At 42.4% G+C, this 18,729-nt stretch overlaps 1 protein-coding gene across 3 annotated transcripts in view; it reads right to left on the reverse strand.

The window, feature by feature from the left end:
• The window catches only part of EBF2 (early B cell factor 2), a 192,930-nt gene that overhangs the window by 61,181 nt on the left and 113,020 nt on the right, over positions 1-18,729 (reverse strand). The window lies entirely within an intron of this gene.

Here is an 18,729-nt window from a genome sequence, read left to right on the forward strand (position 1 = left end):
TTAGAAAAACATCCCCACCCACACCACACAACCCCCCCTGGCACCCAAAAAACCCAACTCTGGGGGGGCATCATCCGCGTACCAGCACAAAACCCCCCCCTGCGTGCCTCACCGCCTCTCTCACCACAACCACCTTTCTGCTTGCCACAGCCCCCCTTCCCCGAACACACCCTGCTGCTCATCGCCGGGCATTCATCCCTACACACACTCTCCTGCTCACCACCACCCCCTCCCCCCCACACACGACCTCCTGCTCACCACCACCCCCCTCCCCCCCACACACACACCCTCACACACAGAGGGGGCCTGATATTCTCAGCCAATGTGCATACACATCAGAAAATGTTATGTTACCACTCAAAGACAGAGTCAGTCTGTGCAGGGTACACGCTGGGGGTTTTATGATTAAATAACAAGAGTGAATGTCCTTTTACTCCTTCTTATAGATTATCCAGAAAAAATAAAGGCACAGAATAATGGTCCGAGGTCATCATTCGTAAGACATATTTTTTAAGCCAATAATCTCCTAAATGAACTAATTTAAAAATGGGGCATCTTTAATCAGATAAGTATATCCACCAAGAAAAATGGCAGAAGTGGCCTTTTCAGCGATTTATGTATTTAATGTTTGGAAATTTGTTTCAAAATACAATAAGTTTTTCATTTATTTTACTTGCAGAGTCTTTTTCCTTAAAAAAAAAAAAAATCCAGCTTTTGCAGTGCTAAAGTCCCAGGTGAGCTAGGCCTATTTCCCTTTCTGTTACTATGACAACGAAATTTTACCGCAGTCCCAAAGTCCCTTCAGAACTCTCACATCCATGCCTTGAATTAGAACTTTAAAGGAAAAGATATACATTTCCCCCAGAATTTACCAGCAAAAATAAGAAGAAATCAACCGTGCTCCCAAAAATTCTATTTTAAAGCAACGGTCGGTGAGATGCTCGCATGCTGACCTCGTGTTTATTGTTAATTCTTTACAAATCACACAGAAGAACTAGAGAGCACTCCAATGGATGGTATTTCACACTTCAAAAAAAAAGGAAACCTGATGGAAAGATAAACAGTAAATGATAAAGGAGGAGAGGAGGGGAATTGCACTTTTCTGAGCGTTTTATTTATTTTTTTTCTGTGAATCTCTTTTTCTCTAGACTTCCTAAAAATAAGTGGTCAAGTGTTCCTGCCCCCTATCTAATGAATAGGGTTGGGTGTGAATTTAGAAATAACAGTTAAATACTTTTTCATTATCTTATAACATCTGCTTTTCACATCTCCCCTGTAATCTTTATTTTTTTATTTTTTTTACTTTGAGGAGTATAACCATCTTTTTTTTTAATCTTTTCTGGGCGGGAGGTGCCCACCCAGGCGCCTGCGGATGACAAGGCAGAGGAAAGGCTCCCAAGGCTTCGCGCAGCGGCCTGCAAACTCGCAACCTGCCCGCGCTCCCAAAGCGCGCCCAGTGTCTGCCCGCAGCCCTCGGAGCACTTTACAACGAGAGCCGCTTTTATTTGAGAAAAGATGGACTCGGAGTCAAACATTCCGCTTGTGACGGGGAAACAGTCTTCCATTCGTGCGTCTGCCGAGTCCTCTGCGGCTCCGCCGGCGCTGAGACGCTCTCCGCAGACTCGGAACTTGCCTTTTCCCTGGGAAGTCTCTCTCCAGACAACAGTCCCCACCCCGCTCCACATCGCCCTCCAAGGCCGCATCAGCGATTCACTTCTCGCCTCCGATATCACCTCCACCCCATCCCCCACCCCACCCCCCAAAAAACAAAAAGCCCACTAGAATCAAATCCAGTGCTTCCTCTCACCAACTCCTTGATTTGGGGAAAGTTTTCCCACAATTGGGCTCCTTATAATGCTTTCTGTGTGTGTTATACTTCCCCTTACCTACCCCACCCTTCCTCCGAAACGTATCTGGTGAACACATTAATGTTCATGAAGGCGTTATTATAGCCATGGTGTGGTGGGTGGAAAAGTGCAAAGGAGATAAATGTTTACATAAAATCAAATTGGTTTAGGGAAACGAGGGGCCTGCTGAAAGGCTTTATTCATTTTTAAATGAGGACCCTTAACAGTCCTTAGGACGGAAAACACCCAGCTTTGACTCATTTTGCTGGTTTCAACCTACACAGCCCCCTGCACACTATAGATATAACATTCTGTTCACAAAGGCTAAGAGAGTGGTGGGGGAGGGGGGTGGGGGGCGGAGGAAGAATCCTCTTATATTGTATAGTACTTCGTAAAAGAGGCTGTTATTTCTATTTCTAAGTGGCCAGCACCAGGAATTATGGCCTGGATAGTTTACATGTGGACCTAGAAATTAATTTAAAGGAATTCTGGGGCTTACTGACATCTCCAATTTTTTCTCTTCTTTTTACTGATGTCTTCCACCTGCCTCCTTGTACCCCGCCACCCATCATGCTCAGGGGCTTGGTACAGAGCCCTTTCCTGACCAAACCAGCCATTAACCACAGGGTAACGTTCAGGGAACAAATCCCCTGGGTCCAGATCCCTCCGCAGGCAGAGCTGCCTGCAAAATGTCAGCTCTCTCTACTTAGAAATGGGAAACCAGAATGAATTTCAAGATTCAGACCAAACGTGTAGGTTCTCATCGGGATGGAAGTTATTTTCACTTTCTCCAAAAAATGTTGACTATGTAAATGTGATCACCACTTCGCAGGGCCTCTAATCTCCTTCCTTAAGAGGATGCACTAACTACAGGTTTATCCTCCTTTTATAGATAAAGAGGAACAGAGAGGTGGGGTCAGACATGGAAGCATGCAACAGAATGATGAATCTCAGAGGGAAGGGGGGGGGTGAGAAAAGATTAACCAAAGAACTTATATGCATATATGCATAACCCATGAACACAGACAATAGTGCAGTGAAGGCCTGGGGAGGGGGTGGCAGCAGGGTGGAGGGGAGTCAATTCGGGGGGGGGGGGAACATCTGTAATACTTTCAACAATAAAGATACATTTACAATTATGAACTCAAGTAAACTTTAACTGAAAAATAATTTTTTTAAAAAAAAAATATTCCCTCCTCTCCCCAAAAGTGAACTCAAACCCTCAGATTTCAATCAAGTTCCTAGGTCAACCAAAGGGCATTCCTTCACTCTATAAATATTTATTAAATGCTGACAGTGAGCTAGTCTTGATCTGCTACCAACTAACTTTGTAACCAAGTTACCTCGCTTCTCTGGGCCTTGGTTTCTTCAAGTGTTAAGAGGGTTTAACCGGATTATCCCTGGGGTCCTTCCAGCATTACTATTCTGTGCTTGCTAAGAAAAACACAGAGAGCTGAAAACCCACCAGAAATGGCTACATTGGGGGCAGAAACCACTGAAGGCAAAAAGATCATCACTTATTGAAGCCCAGCTGGAGGTGGGAACAGGGCTTTTCTGAGATACATCAAGCCCACTGCTCTGAGAGTGAAAGAAAGAGGCAGGAATGGCTGATTGGTAGAAAATGGAGCATCTTGGCTGATGCCTTGACCGGTATCATGAGGTTGATGGGCAGGTTGTTGAGCGAGATGCACCTTCCCTTAGCATCCTTTCTCTATGCTTCCAAGGCAGGAGAAGGTGGCTCAGGAATGTCATAGACCACAGCCATCTCTGTCCCTGCTCACCATGCTTTGTGGTCCATCAGCTGAAGGGTACAGGGTCACAGAGGACAGAGGAAGAAGGCTAGCCAAATGCCTATTCTGTGCCATGCTTCCAGCTATGTTCTTGATATTCATTGCCTCATTTATTTTTCACAACTTTATGAGTGGCAAATCTTCTCACAGCTAGGAAAACAAAGGCGCCAAGAATTTATAAATTTGCCCAAGACCACACAGCTGGTAAGTGACGAAACAAGAATTTAAACCTTGGCCTTTCTGGCAACAAGTTCCATCTGGCGTCCTATGTTTCCTGCACCAATTAGGTTGCGGTGTTGGTTGCAAGGCTCTGTGAATATACTAGAAACCATTGAACTGTACACTTGGAATAGGTGAAGTGTATAGTATGTAAATAATATATCAATATGGCTGTTTAAACAAAACTTCAGAGCCCCGGCCGGTGTGGTTCAGTTTGATGAAGTCATCCTGTACACTGAAAGGTTTCGGGTTTGATTCCCGGTGGAGTGTGTATGGGAGGCAACTGATCAATGTCTCTCTCTCTCTCTCTCTCTCTCTCTCTCTCTCTCCCTCCCTTCCTCTCTCTAAAATCAATGAACATATTGTCAGGTGAGAATTTAAAAAAACTTCAGAAAATATGCTCTACAAAAGCAAAGACAGCAACAATAACAACAAAACTATAAAGGATTCAGGTTTCTCTAAAATTGAGAGGATGATAGCACACCAAAAGGAAAACATTAGGTCAAAGATAGTGGCATGGAAGTAAATGCTACTTTTGAAAACCCCTGGTGAGTTCATTTATTTACTGACTTGATAGTTATTAAGTATGCAATATTTGCCACCAATTTTCAGGCATGATGGCAAGCAAGATGGACAAAATCCTTGCCCTCATGGAACACACAACCAAACTATTCAAAATTTGCTTCTGCAGATACTGAGATGAGTCTGGAGACCTCTGAATAAGGGTCTGAGTACAATCCCAGGGGCTTACCTAGTACCCAATAAATCTCTTCTCCTCCCCATTCTCTGGAATATTGGAGCACTTAGCACTGTCTAAGAATGGTATGAAAGCTTCTAGGTGGCTCTAGACAAGTGCTGAGCACATCCCAGATAGAAACTGAGATGTAAACTAGATGCACAAATAGGATGTGGACTTAAGGTCTGGTGGTAGGACAGGGAGGGATCTCTAAACCACAGGAAGGATAACCACTTAATATTAATGCCATAATCTAGGATTACAACCAATGATCTGACTAGTACAGAACCCAGTATAATATTTCTCCAGATGTGTGGAAGAGGCCATTCAATTTACCTCCAATTTGAAATCCAAACTCTAGTGCCTTCTAAGAAATTGTAATGCATAACATCTTTAGGAGAGCACTATGGAAGGCACAAAAGCTTCTTTAAACAAAAAGATTAGAGGAGATGTATATCAAAAGAATGTGAACTTGGCACTAGTAACAGCTACCATTATGCAGAGCTTTACTCTATGAAAAATAATTTGTAAAACACCTTTCATTTTGAAATTTATTTCCTTTAAAAAGATCTAATTCTGCCTACTCTGGAAACAACTTCTGTGATGATATGGCTACATCTATGCACCATGGGGATGAGAACACCCTCCACAATTTCCAAGGGCCAAGCACGGGTTTGCTGTAGTATCTGGTTCTCTCTCTGCCACCATGGCCACATAAGTAGGCTGGATCACTAAAGTCTGAGCCATTTCAGAATTAGCCTGAAACACTGTAGGTGCTTAAAGGTCTATGTCCATTGATTTTTGAGGAAAACACAATTTATCTGGATTAACTACTAAACCTCCTTTTCCAGAGTCCTATAAATTAAAATACAATTGGCTTCCACTGTTTGGGAGTGTTTCTGAAAAGAAGGTAACCCCTTTCCTTTAAAACACTCTCATATCATTTCTGAGCACTACCAAATATAGGGATAGGCTGGACCATAAAATTGTATGTGAAAGGAATGGACAGTTGCCTCTCTTCTCCCAGGACCCTCTCAAGCTAACATCGTTTGAGAAGTAGTCAGAGCTGGAGGGACATACCCAGAGGGCCACTTGCTCACTCTGAGCTATGTGGTAGGAAAACTCCTAAGATCAGTGGTCGGCAAACTCATTAGTCAACAGAGCCAAATATCAACAGTACAATGATTGAAATTTCTTTTGAAAGCCAAATTTTTTAAACTTAAACTATATAGGTAGGTACATTGTTATTAACTTAATTAGGGTACTCCTAAGGCTTAGTAGGAAGAGCCACACTCAAGGGGCCAAAGAGCCGCATGTGGCTCACAAGCCGCAGTTTGCCAACCACTGTCCTAGGTGATTGGTTTCCACTTGACACTAGTGTAAAGCACAATGATAATGATCCAGCTTTAATCTAGGTCTTCGCTGTGATATCCTCTTTGAACCTTCCAGCAACAGAGAACTCATTTTCCTCCCCCCAAACCTCCAACAGAATCCAAACCCGGCAGTCCACGTAAGGTGACGGGCAGCCTTGGCCTGAACACCACTTGCTTTTGAGAAATCTGTTGATGGTTTAGGTGTCAGCCCAGGTAAGAAGCTCTAAGGATTTTATGGGAGTCTCATTTAAGTCCACAAATTTAAGTAGACTCTGGGATGTCAGACTTTCCGTGGGTTCTTGCTGTATCCTATACACTTGACAATAGGGCATCTGAGAATGCACGGTACTTGAGATTTGCTTGGTAAGATGGCGCTGGTGCAAAGGTCCAAGAAGATCCATGGAAAGGGGGAGATGGCTTAAAATTTTTAAATGAGTGGCTACTTTAGGCTTAAGTCAAATACTCATTTTTATAAGCTGATTTTCTATGTAATCCATTTATTATACAATCCCTTAAAAAGTAAATATCTATATGTACAAAAGGCTAAGTGACCAACCGTATGTCTATCTGACCCTCTGACCGACTGACTGGCCAGTACATATGATGTGCACTGGCAATTTAAAAATAAATTTTGACTCACTTCATATAAAGCTCTCACTGATGCCAATTGCATGTGTGTTTTAATTTTATGATACTATATTATATTTACTATTTTGACATGTAATTTTTTGCAGTAACGTAATTACCACACGAATCTTTCTTCTAATTAATTTCCCTTCAATGTGTACAAATCCGTGCACCAGGCCACTAGTAAATACATAAACAGAGTAGGTATAGACTCTTTAGTCTCCATACATTCCTATGGAAGGCTCATATTACCACTAAAGCTTATTCACCTAGACTTTTTCAATAAAAGGCCATTTCAGATCCAAAAAATTTAAGTTTACAGAAATCTTTAAGCAATAAATTTTCTTACTTCCAACTATACTCAACCTCTCTAACTGCACTTAGCTAAGGACTTGTTATGATGATGATGATAGTAATAACTAGAGGCCCGGTGCACAAATTTGTACATGGGTGGGGTCCCTTGGCCTGACCTGCGATTGGGGCCAATTGGGGCTGTCTTGCCCAGTCCTGATCAGGGCCAATTGGAGGTGGCCAGCCAGGGGGAGGGACCACGGGAGGTTGGTCAGCCACAGGAGGTTGGCTGAGGGAGCGCACTGACCACCAGGGGGCAGCTCCTGTGTTGAGAGTCTTCCCCCTGGTGGTCAGTGAATGTCATAGCTACCGACCGGTCATTTGGTCAACAGGTCATTCAGTCAACCAGTTGGTCGTAATGGTCACTTAGGCATATATATATCCCGTATTTATTCACCACATATTATTTGCCATGCATGCTTTCACTTAATCCCCCCAACTCTGAGAGTAGGAGAATTAACATCCCCATTTTACAGAGGAGATGAACAAGGCTCAGAAAGGTCAGATTACTTTCCCAAGGTCAGATAGTAAGTGGAAGAGCTAAGAGTGGAACTCTGGTTTGCCCGACTCTTAGAAACATATTGCTCTGGCAGGAGCTTGGCGAAGCTTCTTTTGAAGGAGAGGTGGGACACATTGCCAAGCAGCTCTTTGTTTTAGGAGACTAGTGCCTCATTGATCTACTTGGGGGATCACAGCACATCCTCCATCTTACTCACTGGATATGAGAGTGGAGTCATTCTTCATGTTGCAAAACAAAACAAGCAAACAAACAAAAAAAGCCTTTCATTCCTGTCAGGGACTTCGTTCTCTAGAAATTCTGTGGCTATTTTGGAGTGTGCAGAGGAAGATAAGCAAGTCTATTAGATATTTGGAAAACAAGATGTTTCAAGAATCCACATGGTCCAAAGATGGCACAGATCCCACAGCTGCAGCCCTCTGCAAAAAGAATGTAGAAGACTGCTAGAGTGTGTGAGGAAGACTCAGGCCCATTTGTCCATGAAGACTATAAGGAAAAAAGCCTGAAGTCATATGTGTAACATAAGTTGAATTAAACCTTGGAAAACATTTTTTGAGAACCAAGTCAACAAAGCTAACTTTAGAAAGAATTATCTGAGGGACAGAGGGGATTCTCCTACAGTGGAGATGTTTAAATAGACCATCGAGTTAATTCCTTTCATAGCAGATAATTTCAGACTTTGGGGTGTCCTTAGCAAGCCATTTTCACACGATGTTGAGTCTTCTGTAATTATTATTATTGTTATTATTTGCTTACTTAATATTTATTGGGGACCTTTACTTCCTTCCTTTGTAAGATGAACTCCTAGGAATAGTGAGGAATAGCTATGCATGCAAAGTATTGGGGTAAATGCCTGACACCTAGTAAGTTAGCTCCTTCACCTTTCACCAGGCATACTTGTGCCCCCTCTCCCCTGAATTGCCCCTTTGTCCCTGCCCCCCCCATTTTAAAATGACCTGTTTTCCATACCAAGTTACCAGAGGGACTTGCCACAAATTCAGATTTTGTTCTTCCTCTACATTCCTTATTTTTCACTATTAACATATATTCCACTTGTAGATCTTCCCTTAATTTTTAGGGAGAGATTTTTTAAAAAAGAATCTGTAATTAATCTACACAATACATTGCAGGAAGAGAACAAAAACAACCAAAGATGAAGGGCCCAAATCCTCGTCACTGTTTTCAGTAGACAATGGGCAGGCAAAATAGTTCAGAGCTACATACACTGACTCTGGTTCCTACCTGGCAACAGGCCATTTTCTATTTGGCATTCACGCCAATTACAAGCTCCTGGAAGTGGCATTTCAGTTTGGCAATCGTGCCTTCGTTACCAAACACACAGCCTCAGGAGTAAGATCTGCTATATTCATTTAGGCACCAGGAGGGAGCGACTTCCCCCACTGTGTAATCTGACTCCATATCGATAGACTTCATTTCAAAGCCATTTCATGATTTCTTCTGGAGGGAATGTCTCCCATAGCTCCAGTGGCAAGCAACTGACTGTAAACAGTTGCCGAGGTGCCAAAACAAGGAGGCCACTTTGATTCTCCGCTTATTTTTGACCAGCAACACACTGCAGTTTCTGAGAACCAGAGGTTATAGGTTAGAATATTTTTTCTTCTACATTCAGACACATCTCCCCTCTCCTGAATTCCATTACTTGGCACTACGAGACTCACAGGGGAAAAGCCTCTAAGGAAAAGTCCTTGTTTTTGCACTCGAATGGAAATCTGACACCATTAATGAAAATAATAATTGAACTCTTCGGGCCTCACGTGGACTGAAACACACTAAGAGCATGTTTGCAATTTCAATTGTCCTCACAAAACGTCTTTGGAGGGCTCATTGCAACGTGCACAGCTCCATCTTCCTCGGTTTTCTTTTTTTTAAAAACTGTATCCTCCTTTTTGCTGTATCTCTTCCTCTTTCTTTTCATCAAGAAAAGGGGAAAAGACTGGGTGAAACTGAACATACAGACTGAGTTCAGGAAACATCTTTCAGTGAGGCTTCAGAATTAGACTACAAATCTATTTCCCTTTCTAATGCCACGACTACTCGGTGAAGGAGAGAAATGAAGTTATTAGCCAGCCATCAGCTTAATGGGTCCTTACCGTCCTATTTCCTTAGTGCCCCTTCTGCCGCCTTCCCTTCCCCCTTCGTCCTCGGCCCTCCCCCCAAGCTCATCTATGCTAGGCTGAGCAGTGAACACCAATTACACCAAGAGCCCTTTGCTGCTGCCTGGTCCGCTGGTTTTACTGTTTTGCCAGATGGTTGAGGCCAATGTGTAAAACTCTCTACCCTACCATTAATTCATAACTTGGTAATAACTTTCCCACGGCTCCAGGAAATTGAAATGAAGTGCAAATGTGAATATTTGGAAAGGGAATCAAGGTTGGACAACTCTTCTGCACCTGCCAGAATAGATACCAGTCAGACAAAAAGGTACTCACAGGCTGAAATGCTACTTTCCCGAAGCTAAGTCTGACTGATTCAATAAGCAATATTGGATAAAGTGGAGAATGAAGTTCATAGTTTGGGCTTCTGTCATAGCTTTCTCTCTGCAGTTTTCAGCTTTATACCTATTGCACCTATGGGTCTATTCACTAATGACCTTGAGTTTGAGCATCTATGTAATATTATATTCTTATGACAAAGTCGTAGATTAGCAGATATGAGTGCATTCTCTTTCTAAGACAGGACACCATCCAATGTTTGTTAGCATCATTAAACTAAAACTGACTTTTCACCTGCTCCCATACCATATGCAGCTGCAAATTTTTAAATTAAACTATGAAGCCATGCATAAATTTACATATATTACAGACTAGCCTCTCCATTTAACATGCAAATGTACTCCAATGTTTCAGAACACCTTCTGTCGCTAATTAATTTGCTGAATTATAATTAGACTAATCCTGCATAATTAATAAGCACAGATTTTTTTTTAATTTGTAAGCAGCTTGAGGAGATCATTCACTTCCTTCTATAAACTGCTAAGTAAGTGTTAAAAAAAATCTGGAAAGAACATGTGTGAAAAGGTATGTTTGATGTCGCATACAAACTCAAACTAGCGTGGAAGATACAGAAGTCAGTATTGATAAAGGTACATGTTTGAAGCCAAGATTCAAACAATTAAAAAAAATGCACTCAGAGGATGGGGACTAATTCTCCCTTTGTCTCCTTGTATATAGTATTTTATTCTCTGCCTTCTATCCATGGGATCTTCTAAGATCACAGAGGCGGGAGAGGATTAAAGGAACCGTATGTTGTATTAGGAGAGATAATGATATTAACACTCCACTGTATATCAAAACACTCTGTGCATGCTGGGTGCTTATAAGCCCCTTTGATGGTATTTGGAATCATTTTCATTTTGGCTGCCAAAAACACCCGAGATGCATCCAGTGGAAACAATTAAGTTCCATTAGTACTGTATCCTTTCGGTAATGATTACAATGAAGGGTCCTTCTTTAAAGCTGAAGAGTACAGTCTCAAAGAAACGTAAGCATCTGTGTGCTTGAAAACGTGAACCTATATAATTTTACAACCAAGCATGAAGCTGAATTTTGACCTGAAAAATAAACCAGGAAGAGGAGAGCTCAAGGTAGGTAGATGACTTTCTGGAAAATTCTAAATATGGTGGGAATCTGGAAGGCCAAGGTAAGCTTAATAGATAGTCATGCAAATTGAGAATGAATCTAGAAAGTGGGAAATGCGTGCTCTGGCAAAGGAAGTGCTTAAATTTCAAAGAGAGGAGAAATAACTTTAGAGAAAATACTGAGCTCCTAGGTCCTTCCCCTCGGCAAAATCACTAACATTAGTGGCCAAAAGATTCTTGGGCCAAAAGAAGAGAGAAGCCTGAATGTGCCTGGCTTTTTATCACTTCGTTTTTACAGTGACTCTATACACAATAGAAACTTCATCTGAAGGATGGGAAACAATTTTCCCAGGTTTCTCACCATTACTTCTCACTATTAACCATAAATATATGGACAAAGCTAGGACATACACTAGCTTTGGAGTTGAGAAGAAAGTTAAAAAGATCACTGGCCCCTCAGAGGCCTGTGCCCACCGCCCGGAGCAGATGCCGGGGAGCCAGACTGAGGGGAATCTCTGGAGACTCAGCCTAGATTCCTTTTTTTTCTCCTTGTCTAGGAGGAGAACCTGAGGCCGCTCCCTCATGGGGCCACCGCAATGACTGACCGTGGTGAGAAATACTTTGAAAGCACCTGAAAAAAAGCTGCAACAATCTTTCTGAGCAACGGTATTACTTGGAGAGTTTTGGAAACATCAGAGATTTGGGCAATTTTTCTGAGTCAAACCATAGCCTTTGCCTTTAGTCCCCATCCAAGGAGATTAAATGGTTCAGGAAGATTTTTTTAAAGCCTGAAAGAAAGGGAGCTTTCTGTGCCTTTCATTGTTACTCAGAAGGAACATAACAGCAGCTGGGATAATGATACTAGTCAGAGGCAAAAATTAGTTTCTTTTGAAAACTATGTGATAATGTCTTCACTTTTCAAGAAAAAATCATTCTGATGTTCTTTGCTCATCTTTTAGACTCTCCATAATCCATTTTGAGTGGTTATAATAGGAAACCTGATTTCTCTCCAGCCAGGGAATGTGTGGACGGAGGGTCTCCCCATCTCCCATAAAGCACTGGACCGAGCCCCCACTACTGGAGCAGAGCTTTGAGACAGAAGAGCCAGACAACTCACCCAGTCAAGTCCCATGTATTGACAGGCGAATGGTTTGGTTTAAGTTTGGGGTTTTTAAAAAATATTTTCTTCAGCTTTGCCCAATTTCAAAATATGTACCAGTGGGAGAGAATAGAGAGGAAGCAATTGTGATCCAGGTGGAGCTGGCTTTTGAGAAATTCCTGACATGTTCTTAGGAAGAAAGAGATATGACTGTGGCACTTAGACACTAAGGTATAAAGCAATTGGTTAACAAAACCACATCTTCCTTCGGCGAACGCATTTCCCCCTCATCTGTGCCTTCCAGGAAATTTCTCTCATTTTATATTTTTGGCGGAAGGATTTTCCTCCACAAACATTCTAGTTTATGCTTTGATTCATTCTCTCTCCTTCCCTTTCTCTCCTTTCTTTTCCCTCCCCAGTTCCCAAATTCAGGATGGGATGTTGTGCTTTTTAAGGGCTTCATAGACATTGATGGGGGGCAGTGAGTTGGGAAGAAGGGGTGACGGAAGAAAAGAAACCAAAATGATAATTACATCAAGGCTCTATTTCATATAGAGAAGTTCATGCTGCCTCCTCTCTCGCCACGAAGACCCATATTCACAGCTAATGTAACCTTCATGCCAAAACAGGAAAAAAGAAAGAACGTGTAGCCTGACAGGTAGCAGGTGGTACATATGGAATTATCATTGGCTATTAACACCAGGTCGGGTATCATATTAGCCACTCTCAGACTGCATTTGCCAAACCCACATAAAATTTAAAACCAGGTATTTCAATATTGTGTCGCTGCCTTGGCAAAACAGATTTTCTTGTTACTCATAGTAGAGACAGCCGCCTTTCATTAGAATTTTTAAACTTTTTTCTTAAAGGAAGAACTTAATCTAGTTGATATAAAAAAGAAACTGGGACAAAAATCAGGTCAAGAATTTGATACAAAAAGCATTTAGATATGGCTAATATTCCAGGGTGTTGTCTGTCAGTTTAGCATGCCACGATTACATTAATGTAATCTCAACCCAACTCCTGTAATCTCCATGTTTCAGGAATCAGTCATTATTTCCATTTTTTTAAAATTCAAACTTTATTGACTCTAAAGTCCCTATTAACTCTATAGGAATCACGAACTTTTTGGAGATTTCCAAATCTTAGTACCAAAAACGGAACCTTTCTTTTAAATGCCATGAAGAGATTTTCCCCTTTTCTTCATTATCTAATACCACTGCATTTTGTATTCACGCTGGTCATCTCACACAGACCACTAACTAGTCAGTTGTCACTTCTCCTATGAGTAGATAACAAGAATCTCTTCTTTCATTTTCTCTTTGAAAAACTGAGGTGCCAACAAAAAACATGTAGTGATGGAACCAGGACCCATCTAGCCCCAAGCACCTTCCACTGGGAACACACACAGTCCCTGGGCACTTCTCCTGCTCTGTCCTCTATGTCTAATCTTTCTCTTGCATACCATATCACACTGATGCTCAGAAATATTCTGGTTTACTAAAACGAGGTGAAACCGAGCCTCTGCATTTCTTTTTAAAATATATTTTATTGATTTTTTTAAAGAGAGAAAGAGAAAGGGAGAGAGAGCGAGAGAGAGAATCATAGATCTGTTAGGGAAACATTGATCGGCTGCCTCCCATACACCCCCTACTGGCAACCTTTCAGTGCACCAGACAACACCCAGCCAAGTGAGCCACACCCGTCAGGGCTGAGCCACTTGATTTCAAAAATGAAGGCTAGGCATAAAATGCTCCACCCCATTTGAATGACTGGGATTTCTCACCCCGGGTTCAAAGAAAGGCTAAATGTGAATGGGGCAGATTCATGTGACATCCCTAAGTCAGCCCCAGTTTGCTTAAAACAAAACTCTGGCTTCATTTTCAGGTTTCAGAAGTCTGACTGAGCCCAGCCCAGCTCCAGCTTTCCGAATAACATCCAAACCGATGCGATTTGTTTTCTTCAGGCCATTTCTAAAGATGAAAGTTGATTTTAGATACTTATTCCTGCTCTTCATTAAATGAGATCTATCCTGAAAGCCTGGCACAGAATATGTGTCTATAGAGCAACTTCACTTGAGACCATAAACTCAGAATGATTCAAATAAAGAAAACCTTTCTTAAGAAAAAGATTGTGGGAATATTTGATAGCTACAAGAATCCTAAACTTTAAAATAGTTCAACTGTTCATTCCTTTTGCCAGAAAAGATATCATTACTGTGTCAAAACTCACACACACACACACACACACACACACACACATACACACGTGCACGCGCGCGCTCCACAAAGTAACACAAAACAATATTAGTTGCCTTTAATCCCCAAAACTCAGCTGAGATCTTTAGTGACCTTGGCTGTCTCACCCTCCAAATGCTTTTGAAAGAAGTGCTGATAAGCCAAATAAACCATCGAAAGTTTTTGTTGGAATGCAGCAGAGAATTAAATAAATGACTAAAGTTTTGCCCTAGTCAGTTGGCTCAGTGGATAGAGTGTCTGCCTGCAGACTGAAGTGTCCTGGGTTCAATTCCAGTCAAGGGCACGTACCTGGGTTGCTGGTTTCATCCCCGAGGTTGGGGCAGGGAGGCAACCAATCGATGTGTCTCTCTCACATTGATGTTTCTCTCTGTGTATCTCTCCCCCTCCCTTCCATTCTCTAAAAATCAATGGAAAAATATCCTTGGGTGAGGATTAACAAAAACAAAAACAAAAGACTGAAATTATAACATCATGAGGGGAAAAAAGGTCTGGGTAATAAGCCCTTTCAATATAGAATAATCTGCCTCTACTTGGTTTTACCCAAGTGAGCCTTCACTGCCCTGGAGTTGAAAGTTGGGTGCGTGGTTTCTCCCCAGGCAGTGACTAATGGAACACAGCCTTAGAGAAAAAGATTACTTCCCTGGGGGATTCAGCAGCTGACCTGGAAGTATAGAACATCTCCGCCCTTCACTCAGAGGTCACAGAGCCTGTTCTGCTTTCTCAGGGAGATGCCAGGACTTAAATGAGCAGCAGGACTGGGTCCAGGAGCCTGGGAAAGCAATGGCCACAGCTCCCTGGGGAAGACGCCCAGCAGGCCACGCAGCCACGCTGGGAGAAAGGCGGGCCTAGGCAGCCCTAGGCAGCCCTGGCCAGACCGGCATTCTCTGCGGACTCAGACACCAGGGATCCGATGCCAGTCTCTCCCTGTCAAAGTCTACACCCAGAAATGGCACACAAGTGCCTCTGGCCCAACACTATCATGCAGTAGATTATGTGTCTACATGCACTGTTCACTTGAGACCATGTAATCGGATGACTCAAATAAAGAAAACTGTTCCTGAGAAAAAGGCCTGGGAATATTTGATATCTACAAAGATCCTAAGGAAGTCATCTTGTCTCAGGCATGAGTCAGAGTCTATTGGCTGCTCATTCATCTGGAATAAAGCTATAATTTAGCCATTCCTCCTGGTAGAATCGACAGAACCTGAAAAGTCACCATCCCTCAGTTTGCCAAGGTGATTCCAACAACACTATGTCCAAAAAGCAGCCAAGCATCTATTCCATGTCTAAAGTTCTTTATTTTAAAAAAATAAATAAAAGGAGATTTCATCAATCCCAGTAACATGATTGTAAGTTTTCATTTGATAATACAGCTTCTAAGCTAATCAAAATGTGTTCCCATCTCCTGCTGTTATCCAAGGTCTGGAGTGGGGGTTAGGGGTGCATTTTTAGTTCAAGTTTCACATGAGTCAACTGAACTAAGTCAGTTCATGGTTTGCACAGTTTGTTCTAGTTTTTATTATTTTGTTAGGTATATATTCTATCTTGAGGCTGGCCAAGATTATAATAAAACCACCTTGTTGTTGTTGTTGTTGTTGTTAATCCTTAGCTGAGGATATTTTTTTCATTGCTTTTCAGAGAGAGTGGAAGCGAGGGAAGGAGAGAGAGAGAGAGAGAGAGAGAGAGAGAGAGAGAGAGAGAGAGAGAGAGAAACATGGATGTGAGAGAGACACATGGATCAGTTGCCTCCCACATGCACCCTGACCAGGCCAGGAAACAAACCTGCAACCCAAGTACATGCCCTTGAACGGAATCAAACCGCAACCCTTTGGCAGTCGGCTGACGTTCCACCACTAAACCACACTGGCCAGGGAAACACCTTTTATTTATTTTATGAACAACGATAATCACATTAACTTTTATATTACAATATTTTTAAAAAATGATAAAGCAGTCTGTGAACTAATTTTGTTCTGAACTATTTTAACCTGGGCTGAATGTATACTCTTCTCCTAATGAGATGACTCAGTAAAAAGTGAAGGTAAATGTCATCTACTCTTCCTGTGATCTATATAATTAATCTCCCATGCTTATGTTAATACCGATAATGTAATGTAGGAGGCAGTGTGGCCTAGAGGATAAAGCCTCAGAGTAAGGCAATCCTGTTCAATTACTGTCTATATTACTGACAATATTTTCACCTCTCTGTGTTTCACTTGCCTACTGTCACCCTTCAGACACATTCCTCACATATCTTCCCTGTAAAATTGACTAATACCTCTGAGAGATGCTGGGAGAATTACTTAGGTGCTTTGGGAAACAACCCAAAACACCTTTTAGAACTTTCTTGTGAAATAGCAGATATTGTTAATGTCTCTGCCGTAGAGTCAGCCTTCTGGTAAATAACCATGACACATTTAGCAAAATGTCTACTCAGTAAAAATGATCTCACGCAGGTGATCCTCCACCAGTTTATTTCCAGAGAATAAATTACACAGGAGGGCACGATGGAGAGTAATTAAGTCGCCAAGTTAAGAAGGGATCAATGCTCACACTTTAGGGGTTAAACCAAGAGCTGATTACACGGGGAAGAAATTCACATCCTGTATTCAGCTGTAAAATAAACTAGGAGTTCTGTGTTTGGTGTCTGAAACATCTTTCGAAACACTAAATCAATTTAATATCAATAATTGCCAGATATATGCTAGATTAAATGAACCAACACAGATAGCTTTGTTCGCAGAGAAAACAGGGCCAAATGGCTTTCATGAGCATGACTAAGCCCGAAGTTTTGCGGTTCCATAATCAGATGTCTGAGCCTGGATTCTGACTCTTGCAATATATAGTTTTGGCACAAGACATTATAGATCCAGCTATCCCCTGGCTGTAACATCTATGCTGACTATTCGAACAGCAACGTGACATCTAAGGTGCCCATAGTAGCTACACCTGTGCCCACAGGTGCTCAGAAACGCACCAGACGCACAGAAAATAAGCAACTTGCTCTCCAGCTTAGGGCTGAGGCTTTCCCAGACCTGTTTCTGGGGTGCTCCGGAAACACCTGCTTTGGCCTTGAGGGTGCAATCTTAACAGTGGTTTCAGAAACCGGGCCTGTCCCCACAGCTCTCCAGCAGCCCCATGGCGCTGGTCATTTTCCTATTGTTCTGATTACAAGACCCAGTGGGGCCCTGTACCTTGAAGTATTTTCACCTCAGCCCCTGAGAATGGTTTCCTTTTCTGGAAATTTTGACATATGTTTTCTCCTTGTAATACTCTCAATTTTGAGAAGCTATGAAAGATTTTATCCCTTAACAATCCTGTAAATTTCAGGATTTCTCTCAGGCTCTCTTACCTAGAAAAGAATGAGCTTTTGCCCAGCTGGTGTGGCTCAGTGGTTGAGCAGCCACCCATGCACCAGGGGGTCACTGGTTCGATTCCTGATCAGGGCATATGCCTGGGTTTGGGGATCGATTCCCAGTAGAGGTCGTGCCGGAAGCAGCCTATCAATGTTTCTCTCATTGATGTTTCTCTCTCTCCCTTCTCCCTCTCCCTTCCTCTTTCTCTAAAAAAGCAATAAAAACATATCTTTAAAAAAAGAAAAAAAATGGGCTTTTCAGAAAACCATTTCAGAAACAAAGTGGGCTGATGAAGATCATCAGAGTGACTTGTGAGCGTGGAAACTGAGGGATTGTCAGGGCCTGGGCTCCACCACGGACCTCGGCACTTTTATAGCGTAGCATGCGGATGTGCAGGGTGGTGCTGAGAGAACATTGGAGCTTGCAGAAGGGGTCTGTGGATGTATCATCTGTTGGTCTTCAATTTTCTATTCTCAAGTCCACTCCCTCCCCCCTCCACCCACCATTACATCACTTGAGCCAGTCCTTATGAATACACTTCATCAGCTGCCTTTTGAAATGTGTGTGTGTGTGTGTGTGTGTGTGTGTGTGTGTGTGTGTGTGTGTACTGCCAGAAACAAGGAATAGCTCTTTAGGGCCTAATCACTGGGCGGCCAAGCCTCTGGACAGTCTCCTTTGGAGGTCTGTGCAAGCCTCGGGTCAGAGCAGCTGCCTCTGAGTCATGATGGGCTGTGGGGCCCCAAATCCCTTCATAGCTGATCTGGGGAAAGAGAGAAAGCATGCAGGTTTTCATTTCCATAATAGAAAGAAAGCTTTTCTTTCCAAAGCCCTTATAACCCATGCAGGGAAAGCATTTAAAATCGAGTGTGATGATCCCTATACTTTGGTTTTGAAATCCACAAGCTGGGATTTAAATGTTGGTGCAGGTACCAGCCAATTCTTTGCAGGTCCTGTGCTC

The sequence above is a fragment of the Myotis lucifugus genome, unplaced genomic scaffold (assembly GCF_000147115.1).
Source record: "Myotis lucifugus unplaced genomic scaffold, Myoluc2.0 scaffold_148, whole genome shotgun sequence".
In the NCBI taxonomy this organism is placed as follows: domain Eukaryota; kingdom Metazoa; phylum Chordata; class Mammalia; order Chiroptera; family Vespertilionidae; genus Myotis; species Myotis lucifugus.